At 39.8% G+C, this 15,665-nt stretch overlaps 1 non-coding gene across 1 annotated transcript; it reads right to left on the bottom strand.

The window, feature by feature from the left end:
- Window positions 1–11,715: 11,715 nt before the first annotated feature.
- On the bottom strand, window positions 11,716–11,821 carry LOC131152568 (small nucleolar RNA R71). The gene has a single exon (XR_009136059.1). It is a non-coding gene; the product is annotated as a small nucleolar RNA R71 (small nucleolar RNA).
- Window positions 11,822–15,665: the final 3,844 nt, after the last annotated feature.

Raw genomic sequence — 15,665 nt, 5'->3', positions numbered from 1 at the left:
CGAATTTTTTCCTCATCGACAAGCTCCTCTTATACCCTCGTCAACGAATCCCCTGGCCTGGAGAATTTCTTGGGGTTATCCCATCCAAAATGTAATGTCGTCAACGAGTGCGAACCATTCGTCGACGAAGTCGGCTGCCTCCTTCTATTCCTATTTCCATTTCCCTTTTCTTTTTATTATTTAAATACCATTATTCTTCTAGTCGCTATATTCTCCCCTCCTTATAAAATTTCGTCCTCGAAATTTATTGCTCACGTAACTCCTCATTCCTTAACAGGAAAAATGATCAACTTATTTTATTACTTATCCTCACTTATGGCGGAGGAATACCATGGTTACATTCCGAGTCCTGGGAGATTACATATACAAAAGAAAAATTCTCCCAAAACTAAAATGCTACACTAATTAAACCATTACATGTACCTGCAAAAGAAATATTACCTAACTACTTAAGCTTCTTGAAATAGTTGAGGGTACTTCTGCTTCATCTGCTCCTCAGATTCCCAAGAAGCCTCTTTTACCACATGATTCCTCCACAAAACTTTACCTAAGGAATCTTCTTGTTATGTAGCCCCTGTACTTTCCTATCCAGAATCTGTACTGGTACCTCCCCATACACCAGTGAATCACTAAGCTCTAATTCACCACAACTGATGATATGAGAAGGATCTGGGATGTATTTTCTCAACATAGTAACATGGAATACATCGTGGATCCTGGATAACACAGGTGGCAAAGCTAGTCTGTAGGCAACCGGTCCCACTTTATCTAGAATCTCAAATGGACCGATAAACCTAGGACTAAGTTTACCCTTCTTGCCGAATCTCAAAACCCCTTTCAACAGAGCTATCTTCAAAAACACATAATTACCCCACATCAATTCCAAATTCTTGCGGTGATTATCAGCATCACTTTTCTGTCGGTTCTGAGCTGCACTGATTTTGTTTCCGATAAGCTGAACATTTCACATGCACTGAACAAGCTCTAGCCCCACTACTCGCCACTCACCCACTTCATCCCAGGATAAAGGAGAACAGCATATTCTACCGTATAAAGCCTCAAATGGTGTCATGCCAATATTGTTCTGATAACTATTATTATATGCAAATTCTACCAGTGGCATAAAATGAGTCCAACTACCGCCAAAATCCAATATGCACGCTCAGAGCATATCCTCCAATATATGTATCGTCCTCTCAGTCTGCCCATCTGACTGAGGAAGGAATGTCGTGCTAAACGATAAATGAGACCCTAGTGCTTCTGGCAAACTCCTCTAAAAATGTGATGTAAAACGCGAGTCTCGATCTGATACAATCGATATTGGCACCCCATGAGACAGATCTATCTCCTGAATGTAAATCTCCACCAAACGGTTAAGGGAGTAATTGATCTTGATAGGTAAAAAGTGGGCGGTCTTAGTCAAACGGTCAACAATCTCCTAGATGGCATTCTGGCCATGTTTTTGCTTTATCATGCATCGACTGTCACAACTGTTTTTGCTTTACTGATTATATCAGGAATGGCACCTGCATGGCTGATGCAGTGATGTGTAATACTAGTGCATATTCTGTAAGATTTTTATGACTTATAGGTTTGGGAAATGTCCATTTTATAGATGGCATGTAGTGACTCGAAGAATAATGGTATTTAAATAATAAAGAGGGAGAGAAATGAAAATAATAACAAAGGGAGGCAGCCAACTTTGTCAGTGAACGCGACGTTGCATTTTGAAGGTGAGAGTCCTAAGAAATTTTCCAAGTCTCGTTGACGAACACAGGGGTTTCATCGACGAGGGTTCTTCAGCATCTCGTCGACGAGAAGATACCAAGAAGATTTTTGAAAGTCTGGAATTCACCGACAAGGGTGCAGGTTCATCGACGAACTTTCTATAGGACTCGTCGATGAGGTGATGTGGTTCATCGATGAATCTCGCAGTATAAATAGTGATTAAACTCAATTTTTATGCAGAAATTTCAGCAAAGACTCTCTCTATCCTCTCTCTAGAGTCCCTCCCCGATTTTTCTTCGATTTCGGCCCCGTCGTTTGCCAAATCGATGATCTGAGGCCACCACGATGCTCCTGGGAAGTTCTCTCCAAGTTTGCTGGAGCGGATTGTCGATGGGATGAAGTTGGATTTCATCCCAAAATCAGGGTAAGGTCTTTTAAGCAAAATTTGGTTTAGTAACAATTGTAGGAAATGATGTAGGGAAAGAAATATTGATATTCTATTTTGGCGAATGTTGTTTTCAGGGTGTCAGCTAGGAAGCCCTGCAGGTGTAGGACCCGTTATAGTAGGTAGATTTTAGCAGGAATCAGCTAAGGGAAATATGTTATGTTAGGTAAATTTAGTATGATTTTCATTATAGTATATATATTTATACCAGATTATTATTCACAACAGGAATTAATATAGTTTATCCATTATGTACAATATTACTGTGTGACTTGATAATATAAATATAGTATAGAGACATGCTTTACAGTATTTTTCAGAGCTACGTTTTACAGAATATATAAGAGGAAGTATTTTAGCGTAATTCTAGAATACCATGATTATATAGTTGATACAGATACAGTTTACAGTACCATGACATACAGTTTTACAGTTTATTTCAGAAAATACAGTTGATATAGATACAGTTTATTACAGCGTCATGGTTTATATAGTTATTATAGAATCATGGTAAAATAGATAGTTATATACATAATTGTATTATATAGTATCAAACCCTGTTGAACCATTACAGTTTACAGAATACGGTACCGTTACTACATACAGTATATAGAGTGCAACCACCTATTCAGATACTACGTGGTATAACAATCGATCGTATAGAGCCCACGAGTGGACATGTTCCCCATCAGATATGGGTTGAGGAGGGCTGATCAGACTGATGGAGTATAGTGGTTTATCCTGGTCGGCCAGCCAGGGTAGATCCCGCCTACGGGCCGCACAACCTTGTCACAAGGGGTTAAATCATGACACACAGTTATCCACAGGGAAGTTTTCAGTTATTACTATGTTTAAAAAGATTTACAGAGACAGAAAAAAATATATATATATATATATATATATATATATTCTAGAAGTATTTTGAGTAGAAACCTAAAATACAGCTATGTTAAGCAACAGGGAAAAGGTTATGGTTTATTTTACTAGTATTGTAATTACAGATTCAGTGATACATGACTATACAGTAATAGATTTTCATAGTATTGTAACTCAATTGCCACACACCAGCAATAGCATATTTCATCTTACTGAGCGTTGGCTCATCCCATTACTTTAACATTTTTTAGATGATCCAGGTAGGTGAGTAGATCAGGCTCGCAAATAGAGGGGCCTCAGTATTGCCCTGACAGTAAAGTGAGTATTTTTCGGAGTATTTTTGTATAGCCCTAGCCAGTTGAGAGCATTTTGGGAAACAGTCATATATGTATATTTTGCGAAACATGTTAGCACTCTGGTGTTGTATATAACTATATAGGGTTATGTTTATTTGATTTCCACTTCTCGCTACTTAGGTTAATAGTTGGGTTTAATCCAGTTTGGTATCAAAGCATTATAAATGTTATAGTATATATAAAAATTTAAAAATAAAAACCCAAGTTGTTACAATTTGGTATCAGAGCCTAAGTTCTTAGGTTCTGTAGACTCAATAGAAGCAATACCAGAGTATATGAAAGGATTTGAGGTTTGTTCTAAGTCTAGGTATAGGATTACCGTGGTGGTTTCTGTGTTTTTTTTTTAGGTGACGATTTCAGGAAAACCATAGTAAACTATTGTCAGGTCGTGTATCTAGGTGACAGAACTAGATATTGAGTTAAGGTCGGGGAAGGTAATTAATTTTGAATTGGTACAAGATAGGTATGTATAGGAGATAAGGTGCTTAAGTGTGTTTCTTATTTCAGGATGGACCCGGGAAGCAGTGTTATGAATGCTGGGGAGGATAGGCCAGGACCTTCCAACATAGGTGGAGGAGATACAGATGTTGTACTACGTAGTGTCACTCAGCAGGTGATGGTTGAGATGGCCAGGAGCTCTAGGGAGCGTGGCTGTTCGATCAAACAGTTTACGCGGATGAAGCCCCTATCCTTTTTTTAGAGGAGATGACCCAATTGTATATGAGAATTGGGTCCAGAACATCGAAGAAACGTTGACAATGCTTCCTTATTCGGATGAGTAGAAGGTAGTATTTGCAGCATATAACAAGGGAGGCAAAAAGCGTTGGTGGAGATCAGCGCAATTGATAGAGGAGAAGAGGCCGGTTCCAATACCAGTGACGTGGGACCAATTCAAGGAATTGTTCTTCAAATGGTATTTCCCTTCTATCATTCAAAGCGCGAAGGCAGTAGAGTTTATGCACCTGGTTCAGGGGCAGATGTAGGTATCCCAATACGCAGCTCGGTTTATCAAGTTGTCACGTTTTGCTCCATATCTAGCACCTGATGAAGAGAAAAAGGCAAGGAAGTTTGAAGAAGGACTAAGGCAGAACTTATTTGAGTAGGTGATTGGCTTCAAAGCTCAGACATTTACGGAGTTTGTAGACAGAGCTGCAATCATTGAGAGTGGTATACAGAGGGGTATAACGACTCAGAGTTAGAGGAAAAGACCTACGCCTCAGGGCTTTCAGGCTGGCTCCAGTAGGGGTCCATGGAGAGGAGGTCATGATAGGGGAGATCAAAGGCAGCTAACAGGACCTCGGGGGAATCAGGCTGCACCGATTGTCTCGGTATGTCAGACGTGAGGGAGACGTCAATTGGGGGAGTGCTGAGTAGGGAGAGATGTATGCTATCGATGTGGGAGACCTAGCCACATGGCACATGCAAGCCCAGGACTGCCAGACCAAGTCCCGGCTCCTAGGCCCTATCAGGGAGGATATTAGGCGCCTCATAGAGGACAGCAAAGAAATGTGGCCCCAGCGAGGGTTTACGCGTTGACGCTGGGTGATACTGAAGCTGCCGCGGATGTGGTGATAGGTACTTTTACTGTTTTATCACATTCCGTTATTGTTTTATTTTATTCAGGTGCTACTCTTACCTTTATATCTACATCATATGTTAAATTGTCTGGAAATGAGACTCAATTATTAGATAAAGAGTTGTCAGTAGCTCCACCATCAGGGTCAGTATTAAGGTGTAAAAGGGTACTCAGAGGCTATCCAATAGAAGTTCAGTGGAGAGTGCTACCAACAGACTTGATTGTGTTTGAGATGTATGGGTTTGATGTAATACTAGGTATGGATTGGTTGGCAACTAATCATGCAAGTATTGATTATTCTCAGAAGGAAGTAATTTTCAGACCCCCTGGTGAGCAAGAATTCAAGTTTGCTAGCTGTCGTGTACGTGCTCCATCACAGCTAGTATCAGCAATGCAGGCGATTAGATTGCTCCTGGACGGAAGTCAGGGGTTTGTGGCTTTTGTAAGGGGAGTGTCAAAGAATGAACTAAAGCTTGACAGTACCCCGGTTATACGAGAATTTCCAGAGAAGCTACCAGGGTTGCCTCCTGAACACGAGGAGGACTTTCCTATAGATTTTCCTCTAAGGATAGCATTGATTTCTAAGGTTCCTTATCGTATGGCTCCAGCTGAATTAGAAGAATTGAATAATCAGTTGCAAGACTTACTGAATAAAGGATTTATACGACCCAGTGTATCGCCATGGGGAGCTCCAGTGTTGTTTGTAAAGAAGAAAGACTGGTCTCTGTGGATGTGTATTGATTATAGGGAAATCAACAAGGTTACTATTAAGAATAAATATCCTCTACCCATATTGAAGATTTTTTTGATCAGCTCCAAGGTACACAGGTATATTCCAAGATCGACCTCAGATCCGGTTATCATCAGGTGAGGGTAAAAGTAGAGGATGTTGCAAAGACAGCTTTCAGGACCAAGTATGGGCACTACAAATTCCTCGTTATGCCATTTGGTTTGACGAATGCCCTAGATGTGTTTATGGATTTGATGAATAGAGTTTTTCACTCGTATCTGGACCAGTTTGTGGTAGTTTTTATTGATGATATATTGGTCTATTCAAGGAGTTTTGAGGATCATGAGATGCATTTGAGATGGGTACTGCAAACTCTCAGGGAGGAAAAGCTATATTCCAAGTTTAGCAAGTGTGAGTTCTGGCTTAAGAAAGTTACATTTTTAGGCCATGTGATCTCAGTAGACTGTATTTCAATGGATCCCAACAAGATCGATGTGGTAGTGAATTGTGCCAAGCCAAAGAACGTGGAGGAAGTCAGAAGTTTCTTAGGATTGGCAGGTTATTATCGTTGATTTTTGGAGGGATTTTTGGCTTTGTCAGGACCACTCATGCGGTTGACCAGGAAAAATGCCAGATTTGTGTGGGATGAAGATTGCGAGCAAAGTTTTCACCAACAAAAGCAGCGGCTCATTACTTCACCAGTACTGACGATTCCATCAGGAGGTAATGGTTATGTGATTTACAGTGACGCGTCTTTGAAAGGGCTTGGTTGTGTACTGATGCAGCAAGGTAGGGTGGTGGCGTATGCATCCAGGCAGTTGAAAGAGTATGATAAGAACTACCCTATTCACGATCTGGAATTGGCTGCAGTTGTACATGCACTAAATATCTGGAGACATTATTTATATGGTGAAAAATGTGAAATATTTTCTGATCACAAGAGCCTAAAGTACATCTTCAAATAGAAATAGTTGAATATGCGGCAAAGGAGGTGGTTAGAACTCATCAAAGATTATGACTGCTCCTTAAGTTACCACCCAAGTAAAGCAAATGTGGTAGCTGATGCACTGAACCATAAATCAGAGGATACAACGCAATTAGCAGCAATAATTAAGCACCCGATTCAGATGGACTTGGAAAGACTCGGTGTGGAGTTAGTAGCAGATGATCCTCAGGCATTTATTGCTTGTCTAGTTATACAGCCTACACTATATGAAAGGATTAAAACCGCTCAAGGAAATGATCTAGAATTGGCAGAAGTGATAGCCAGAATACAGGAAGGTCGGGGAGAAGAATTTAGCATTTCTAACGATGGGGCTTTGAGATTTCGCACCAGATTGTGTGTGCCTATAGATGACAGCATCAAGAGGACGATTTTAAAGGAGGCACACAGATCTCTATACGCTATTCATCCTGGAAGTACGAAAATGTATAGGGATCTGCAGGAGTATTTCTAGTGGAGTGGCATGAAGAGGGAAATAGCAGATTTTGTGTAGCAGTGTTTGACGTACCAGTAGGTTAAGGCTAAGCACCAAAGGTCGGCTAGTCAATTGCAGCCACTTTTCATTCCTGAGTGGAAGTGGGACCACGTATCCATGGATTTTGTTACTATGCTACCACCAGCGCCACATGGTCAGAATGCCATCTGGGTAATTGTTGATAGGTTGATGAAGACAGCGCACTTTCTGCCCATTAAGGTTAGCTACCCTATGAACAGGCTAGCAGAGATTTACATACAGGAGATTGTTTGACCCCATGGAGTGCCAGTATCCATAGTCTTAGACTGTGATCCACGTTTCACCTTGCGGTTCTAGAAGAGTTTACAAGAGGCACTAGGGACTCAATTAGCATTCAGCACCGCTTTCCATCCTCAGACTGATAGTCAGACAGAGAGAACTATTCAGGTGCTCGAGGATATGTTGGGAGCGTGTGTTTTGTATTTTGGGGGTAGTTGGACTTAGTATATGCCATTGGTAGAATTCTCTTACAATAACAGCTACCAGGCTAGCATTGGCATAGATCCTTATGAGGCACTTTATGGTAGGAAGTGTCGTTCCCCCCTATATTGGAGTGAGCTGGGTGAGACGCGAGTTTTGGGGCCAGAGATAGTTCAGAAGGCGTATGATAAAGTCCAACTCATTTGAGATTGAATCAATGCAGCACAGAGTCGACAGAAAAGCTACGCAGCTACTCGCCGTTAGGAACTGGAATTTGGAGTAGATGATTATGTATTTCTGAAAATAGCACTGCTGAAGGGAATCATGAGGTTTGGGAAGAAGGATAAGTTGAGCCCTAGGTTCATTGGCCCATTTAAGATACTCGAGAAGGTTGGGTCAGTTTCCTATCGGCAGGCTTTACCGCCATCTTTATTCAGAATTCACGACGTATTTCACATTTCTATGTTAAGGAAATACGTCCCAAATCCTTCCCATATCATCAGCTATATGGAATTGGAACTTAGTGGTGACCTAGCATATAAGGAAGCTCCAGTACAGATTCTAGATAGAAAAGAATAGGAATTGCGCAATAAAAAGATACCACTAGTAAAAGTCCTGTGGAGAAATCACGCAATAGAAGAAGCCTTGTGGATGAGATCAGACAGAAATATCTCCACTTGTTTAGTGAATACAGCAATAATGTATGATTAAAGTAATAGTAAGTCTTTTTTTGTTTAATATAGTGGAATTGTAATGTAGTGTATAGGATAGGTAGTATTTTGGTTTTGGGAGAATTTTATTTTATACTTGTAATCTCTCAAAACTACCCATGTAACCACGGTATTCCTCCTCCATAATTAAGGGCAGGTAATAAAATAAGTAAATCGTTTTGCCCTTAAGGGATGATGAGCTATATGAATAGTAAATTTCGAGGACAAAATTTTATAAGGAGGGGAGAATGTAGTGACCCGAAGAATAATGGTATTTAAATAATAAAGAGGGAGAGAAATGGAAATAGTAATAGAAGGAGGCAGCCGATTCGTCAACGAACACGACGTTGCATTTTGAAGGTGAGAGTCCCAAGAAATTTTCCAAGTCTCGTCGATGAACATCGGGGTTTCGTCGACGAGGTCCTGTCTCGTCAATGAGAAGATACCGAGAAGGATTTTTGGAAGTCTAAAATTAGTCGACAAGGGTGCAGGTTCGTCAACAAACTTTCTACAGAATTCGTCGACAGGGTGACATGGCTCGTCGACAAGTCCTGCAGTATAAATAGTGCTTAAACTCAGTTTTTACGCAGAAATTTCATCGAAGACTCTCCCTCTCCTCTCTCAACGGTCCCTCTCCCATTTTTCTTCAATTTCGGCCCCGTCATTCTCTAAATCGATGATTTAAGGCCACCACAATGCTCTTAGGGAAGTTCTCTCAAAGTCTACTAGAGCAGATCGTCGGTAGGTCGAAGTTGGATTTCATCCCAAAATCAGGGTAAGGTCTTTTAAGCAAAATTTGGTTTAGTAGCAGTTGTAAGAAATGATGTAGGCAAAGAAATATTGATATTCTATTCTGCCGAATGTTGTTTTCATTGTGTCAGGTAGGAAGCCCTGCGGGTGTAGGACCCGTTATAATAAGAAGATTTTAGCAAGAATCAGGTAAGGGAAATATGCTATGCTAGGAAAATTTAGTATGATTTTCAGTATAGTATATATATTTATACCAGATTATTATTCACAGCAGGAATTAATACAGTTTATCCATTATGTACAATATGTTTTAAATTATTGTGTTACTTGAGAATATGAATATAGTACAGAGACATGCTTTACAATATTTTTCAAAGCTATGTTTTACAAAATGTACAGACAAAGGAAGTATTTTAGCGTAATTCCAGAATACCATGATTATATAGTTGATACAGATACAGTTTACAGTACCATGACATACAATTTTACAGTTTATTTCAAAAAATACAATTGATATAGATACAATTTATTACAGCGTCATGGTTTATATAGTTATTATAGAATCATGGTAAAACAGATAATTATATACATAATTGTATTATATAGTATCAGACCCTGTTGAACCATTACAATTTACAGAGTATGGTACCGTTGCTACATACAGTATATAAAGTGCAACCACCTATTCAGATAATACATGGTATAACAGTCAATCGTATAGAGCCCACAAGTGGACAGGCTCCCCATCAGATATGGGTTGAGGAGGGCTGATCAGACTGATGAAGTGTAGTGGTTTATCCTGGTTGACCAGCCACGGTAGATCCCACCTATGGGCCGCACAACCCTGTCATAGGGGGCTAAATCATGACACAGTTATCCACAAGGAAGTTTTCAGTTATTACTATGTTTATACAGATTTACAAAGACAGAATATATATACTAGAAGTATTTTAAGTAGAAACCTAAAATACAGCTATGTTAAGCAACAGGGAAAAGGTGATGGTTTATATTACTGGTATTGTAATTACAAATTTAGTGATACATGATTATATAGTAATAAATTTTCACAGTATTGTAACTCAATTGCCACACACTAGCAATAGCATATTTTGTCTTACTGAGCATTGGCTCATCCTATTATTTTAACATTTTTCAGGTGATCCAAGTGGGCGAGCAGATCAAGCTTGGAGATAGAGGGGCCTCAGTATTGCCTTGATAGTAGAGTGAGTATTTTTGGGAGTATTTTTGTATAGCCCTAGCCAGTTGAGAGCATTTTGGGAAACAATCATATATGTATATTTTGGGAAACATGTTAGCACTCTGGTATTGTATATAATTATATATGATTATGTTTATTTGATTTCTGCTTCTCGCTGCTTAGGTTGATGGTCGGGTTTAATCCAGTTTGGTATCAGAGCATTATAAATGTTATACTTAAAAAAAAAAAACCCAAGTTAAATAGCATGTCGTTACGTTGGCCCACTCAGGTTAGTACTTCAATGGAAGTCTAGATGAGCGTAGTTAGAAGCATGGCGTCCAGCATCTAATTTGGATCACAATATCCCTTTGTAGGAGTAGGGTAACTTTGAAATTTACTTGCTATTCAGTACTTTAGATATATTTACTTTAAATTACATGCTTTCTAGTAGTTATTAGACAATCACCATTGCAAAATACCATCTTACACTTCTTTTTCATAACAAGACTTTAGTAAACTAAATTGGAAACAGTTTAATAACTGCACTTCAAGTCTCCATGGATCAATACCCAACTTACCCACTTTCTACTAAACTTGGGATAGTTAGGTTTTATAAATATTATTTTTTGTAGTTAAGGACCCAAGCCTTGGCGAGCCTACCAAAATTTGGCACCATTGTTGAGGACTTGGCTACGATTATAAGTCAACTTCCGCTTTAGAGTATTATTGCCTTGTTCTTTTGATTTGATCTCCTTTTTTTTTCACTTTCTTTATTAGTTTCTGTTTTCTTTATTTTGTTTTCTATTTTTGAAGTCTGAATCTGTGTGCTTACACATGTTTATACGGTCAGCGTTCTTTGGAACTCAAGATAATTCCCATAGATATTAAGATTGAAAATTTTTGTAGGTCCCTTAGGAAACCTATCTCTAATCCAAAAAAGACTGATTCGTCTGAACTGAAAGCAATGGCCAAAGATAACCCCTTGGTTCCCACAGAACAAATCCCGGAACCCCACGCTCCCCACCTACCTGTTGTAGGAGAACAAAATCTTCGGCCCCTAAGGGACTACTTTGTACCTAATGCATACACCTCACCATCCAACATCCGGTTGCCGGATGTTCAGGCGGCACAATTTGAGATTAAGACTTTGATCATCTCGATGCTGCCAAACTTTCATGGGAACTCTACTAAAAATCTTTATCAGCATCTAGATGATTTCTTGAAAATTTGTTCCACCATACGCATCCCTAATTTTAGTGATGATGCTCTACGTCTTAGGCTCTTCCCATTCTCTCTAGAGGATAAGGCCAAATATTGGCTAACATCCTTAGAACCGAACTCGATGACTTGTTGGACCACCATGCAACATTAATTTCTTAAAAAGTACTCCCCAATTGAGAAGACTAACCAGTTTCAGAGAGCCATCACAAGTTTCTCACAGATGGATGGGGAACCCTTTTTTGAGACTTGGGAGAGTTTTAGTGACCTGCTTCGTAAATGCCCACATCACTAGGTCCCCAAGTGGCAATTAGTGCAAACTTTTTATGAAGGGTTAGGTGAAAGAGATAGGTCTATGGTTGATGCATCATGCAGAGGTACTTCCCTCACAAAGCACGAAAACGAAGCCTGGATTCTCTTTGAAAATTTGGCTGAGAACTTCCAATAACACATGGTTGCTACTTGTAGACTACCCAATCCATCAACTTCAAAACCTAAGGGAGTCTACGACTCGACAAAAAACTAGGACCTAGCCCCTACTCTACATGCTATATCTAAAAAAGTATATCATTGTTTGTCCTTAGGACCACAAACAATAGCATGTGCAGAGGTTTGCACAATTTGCTCTGATCCTTCACATACATGCTATAATTGCCCGCATGCACACTTCCAGCCTGAGCTTGTGCAAGAGGATGTAAAGTCCACTCACAATTGATACGATAAGGCGTCCAACAACCCTTATTCGAATACCTACAATTCCGGGTGGAAATAACATCCTAACTTCTCCTGGAGGCCACAAGCTCTGGGTTTTCAAAGCCAAAGACCTCAAAAAAACCCTAATGTTGTGCCTCCACACCCATATCAAAATTTCCAAAATCATTCGGACTCAGCCCACAAACCTTCAACCATTTAGCAACCACTCCATATCAGTCCAAATATGATTCATTTTAGGAGACAGTGTTGACAACCCTTAAGCAAATCGAAGCTAGCCATCAAGTAGATCGGCAACTCCTTCACTCTCATTCCTAATCTATCGCAAAGCTAGAAGCCACCATGGGGCAGCTAGCTGCTACTTTAATTCGGAGGGATAGGGTAACTTACCAAGTTAGTTTATAGCAAATCCTAAGGGACAATATGGGGTGGAATGTGAACCAAAATTTGGTCCCTTATTATACTCTGAGCAAGCCCAGGTGGTGACCACCTTCAAAAGTAGCAAGATGATAGGTGAAAAAAGTTAAGGAGCAATCAAGCAAGGGCGAAAATAAAGAGATAAAATTGGAAGTGTGGCGACCTGCTTAATTTTCACTTTTTTTTTTATATCACAAATCCTAGCTCAACAGATCATAATCCACCTGGACCCGTGGGTACCAGGGATACATCAGAACACATAACGAAAGTCTAAGCAGCAAGAAACATACAATCACAATATTATAAATACGAAAACATCCATCACATTACCACAAATACCAAAGTCACTATATCCACTGTATTTCAGTATATACATCCCAAAAACAAGATCTAGGGACACTTCCACAAAATTCGACTTTCCCTACTAAAACTTACCCTTCAAAGAGGGCAGACAAATAGCTCTAAATCAGCGGGGCTTTTCCCGCTCTCTTATCTGGGGCTCCTGAAAAGTTTATAAAATTTTGGGGTGAGACACCTCTCAGTAAGGGAAATAAACTAATACCAGTGTATGGAAATATGAGTATTCCGTGTTATACATATACCATACAGAACATATTCAGTAACTGTTATATCAAATCTGGGAAAACATATATATTATCAAAACATAGCAGAACATACTGCATTTTCATAAACATATTTCATCTCATATAATAATAATACAAAAACATTCCTAGTAGGTTAGATGTCTATTGTCATGTATCACCCCCACATAACTGGGTTGTGTGGCCCAAAGGCGGGACTTGACAATGGTTAGTCGACCACTTCCAAGTCAAAAGTATAGTCTGTAAGTCTAATGGGTCTGCCAAACCTGGTTCGTACACTAGGGGCGCTCACACACTTCTTAAAAACCACATCAACCATCCAATCTCACACTACTCTGTATAGCGGCGTTAACACAAATATCATGATCACAAAGACTATGGACACATAGCAACGGTACCATGCAAGTGCTAGCCTAGACGAAGCCAACCAAGTTCTGATACCATATAACATATATTAAAACTGTGATACATGGATATTTCATATCAACCATATCATTTTGCATATATACGTATATCATGAAAATCATCGGCCCGTACGCCAGTATCACATATTTTACCATAGCTCGGCTCATACGCTGGCAAATCATAGCACAAGTTGTACGCTGGCAAATCATTTCCATAGCTCGGCCTGTACGCCGGTAAATCGTATACATAGCTCAGCCTGTATGCTGGAAAATCACATCCATAGCTCGGCTTGTACGCTGAAAAATCATATACATAGCTCATCCCGTACGCTAGCAAATCACATCCATAGCACAGCTCATACGCTGGTAAAATATATCCATAGCTTAGCCCGTACGCTGGAAAATCATACACATAGCACAACCCGTATACCGACAAAACATATAAAAAATCTCGGCCCGTACACCGAATTTCATTATAAAAATCTGTATCATTAACACATTCCCAGAAAATAGTATTTCATAACAATTTCTACTCATGCCACACTAATAGGTTATTTTCATATTTAACATACCATTATTTTCAACAGTATTTTTCCCAAATATACAAATCATATATAAATATATTTATTTTCTGAAATCGAATGCTATAACAATATACAAATTTTTATAACATACTAACTTAGTTTATCCCCTTACCCGATTCTTGAAAAGCCCCTGAGAAAATTTGTCCTACACCCGCAGGGTTCCCAACTCAACACCCTGGAAACAGCATTTCCCATAACTAAAGTTCAGTATTTCTACGCGTATAACACTTCCTACAACTGTCAAATAACAAAATACTGAGTAGAAACCCTTACCTTGGATTTGGGATGGTTTCCAACTCAGCCCCACTGATGATCTGCTCTGACAGACTTGTAGAGAACTTTCCCAGAAGCGTTGTGGTGGCTTCAGATCTTCGAACCAGCGAAAATTCGGCCCGAAATCAAAGAGAAAAGAGAGAGAAACCGTAGGGAGAGAGAGAGAGAGAGAGAGAGAGAGAGAGGTGAGAGAGTGAGAGGTTTCTTAATTTTGAAGTTAAAATCCAGACTTTTGATATTTATAGGACTGGATTCGTCGACGAGTCATGTCATCTCATCGACGAGTCCTTTAATAATTTCGTCGACAAAACCCACTCCTCGTCAACGAAATTCAGACTACTCAAAACCTCTCTCAGTATTTCCTCATCGATGAACCTTGCCATCGTCGACGAGGTCCTCTTATACCCTCATCGACGAATCCCCTATGTTCATCGACAAGGCCCTGAAAATTCCCCTTAGTTATTCCTTCCAAAGTGCAATGTCGTCGACGAATGCTCAACTACCTCCTTCTGTTTCCAGTTTCCATTTCCCTTTCTTTTATTATTTAAATGTCATTATTCTTTGGGTCATTACAGGAAGCACCCAATGCTGATTCATGCACACTCTCTTCCTCTAGTTGGGTACATAAACCCTTGAATCTCACACATACCACTAGAAGGACCACACCTCACTTCGCCCCCTAGAGGGTTTTTCACGACTACTCAGTGACACATCCGACAGCCCACTTGCACCTTCTATATTTAGGAAAAAGGCTTCCACTGAGTCCATCTAGGACATGGTTAAACAAGTGAGAATGGATAAACCCCTCCTCGATGGCATTAAGAAATGACCTGCATTCATAAAATTCCTTAGGGACTTGTCAATGCAGGGGATAGAATCAAGAGGGTGCACATGGATGGTTTGGTAAAGCATGCCGAACATATGAGTTTAATAATACTAAAGCACCTTATTCCTAAACTAAAAGACCCCAGCTCACCTACTATTTCATGTGTAATTAGCGATTACACCATTGATGGGGCCTTTCTAGATTTAGGAGCAAGTGTGAACATCCTTTCATACTCGGTTTATCAAAAACTTAACCCAAGAGTGTTGCGACCCACCTCGATTTCTTTATGCCTTGCTGATCAATCGCTTAAGAAACCCTAGGGTG

The sequence above is a fragment of the Malania oleifera genome, chromosome 3 (assembly GCF_029873635.1).
Source record: "Malania oleifera isolate guangnan ecotype guangnan chromosome 3, ASM2987363v1, whole genome shotgun sequence".
Taxonomy (NCBI): domain Eukaryota; kingdom Viridiplantae; phylum Streptophyta; class Magnoliopsida; order Santalales; family Ximeniaceae; genus Malania; species Malania oleifera.
Note: the sequence above shows the minus strand (reverse complement) of the source record. Positions and strands in the feature narration are given on the sequence as shown.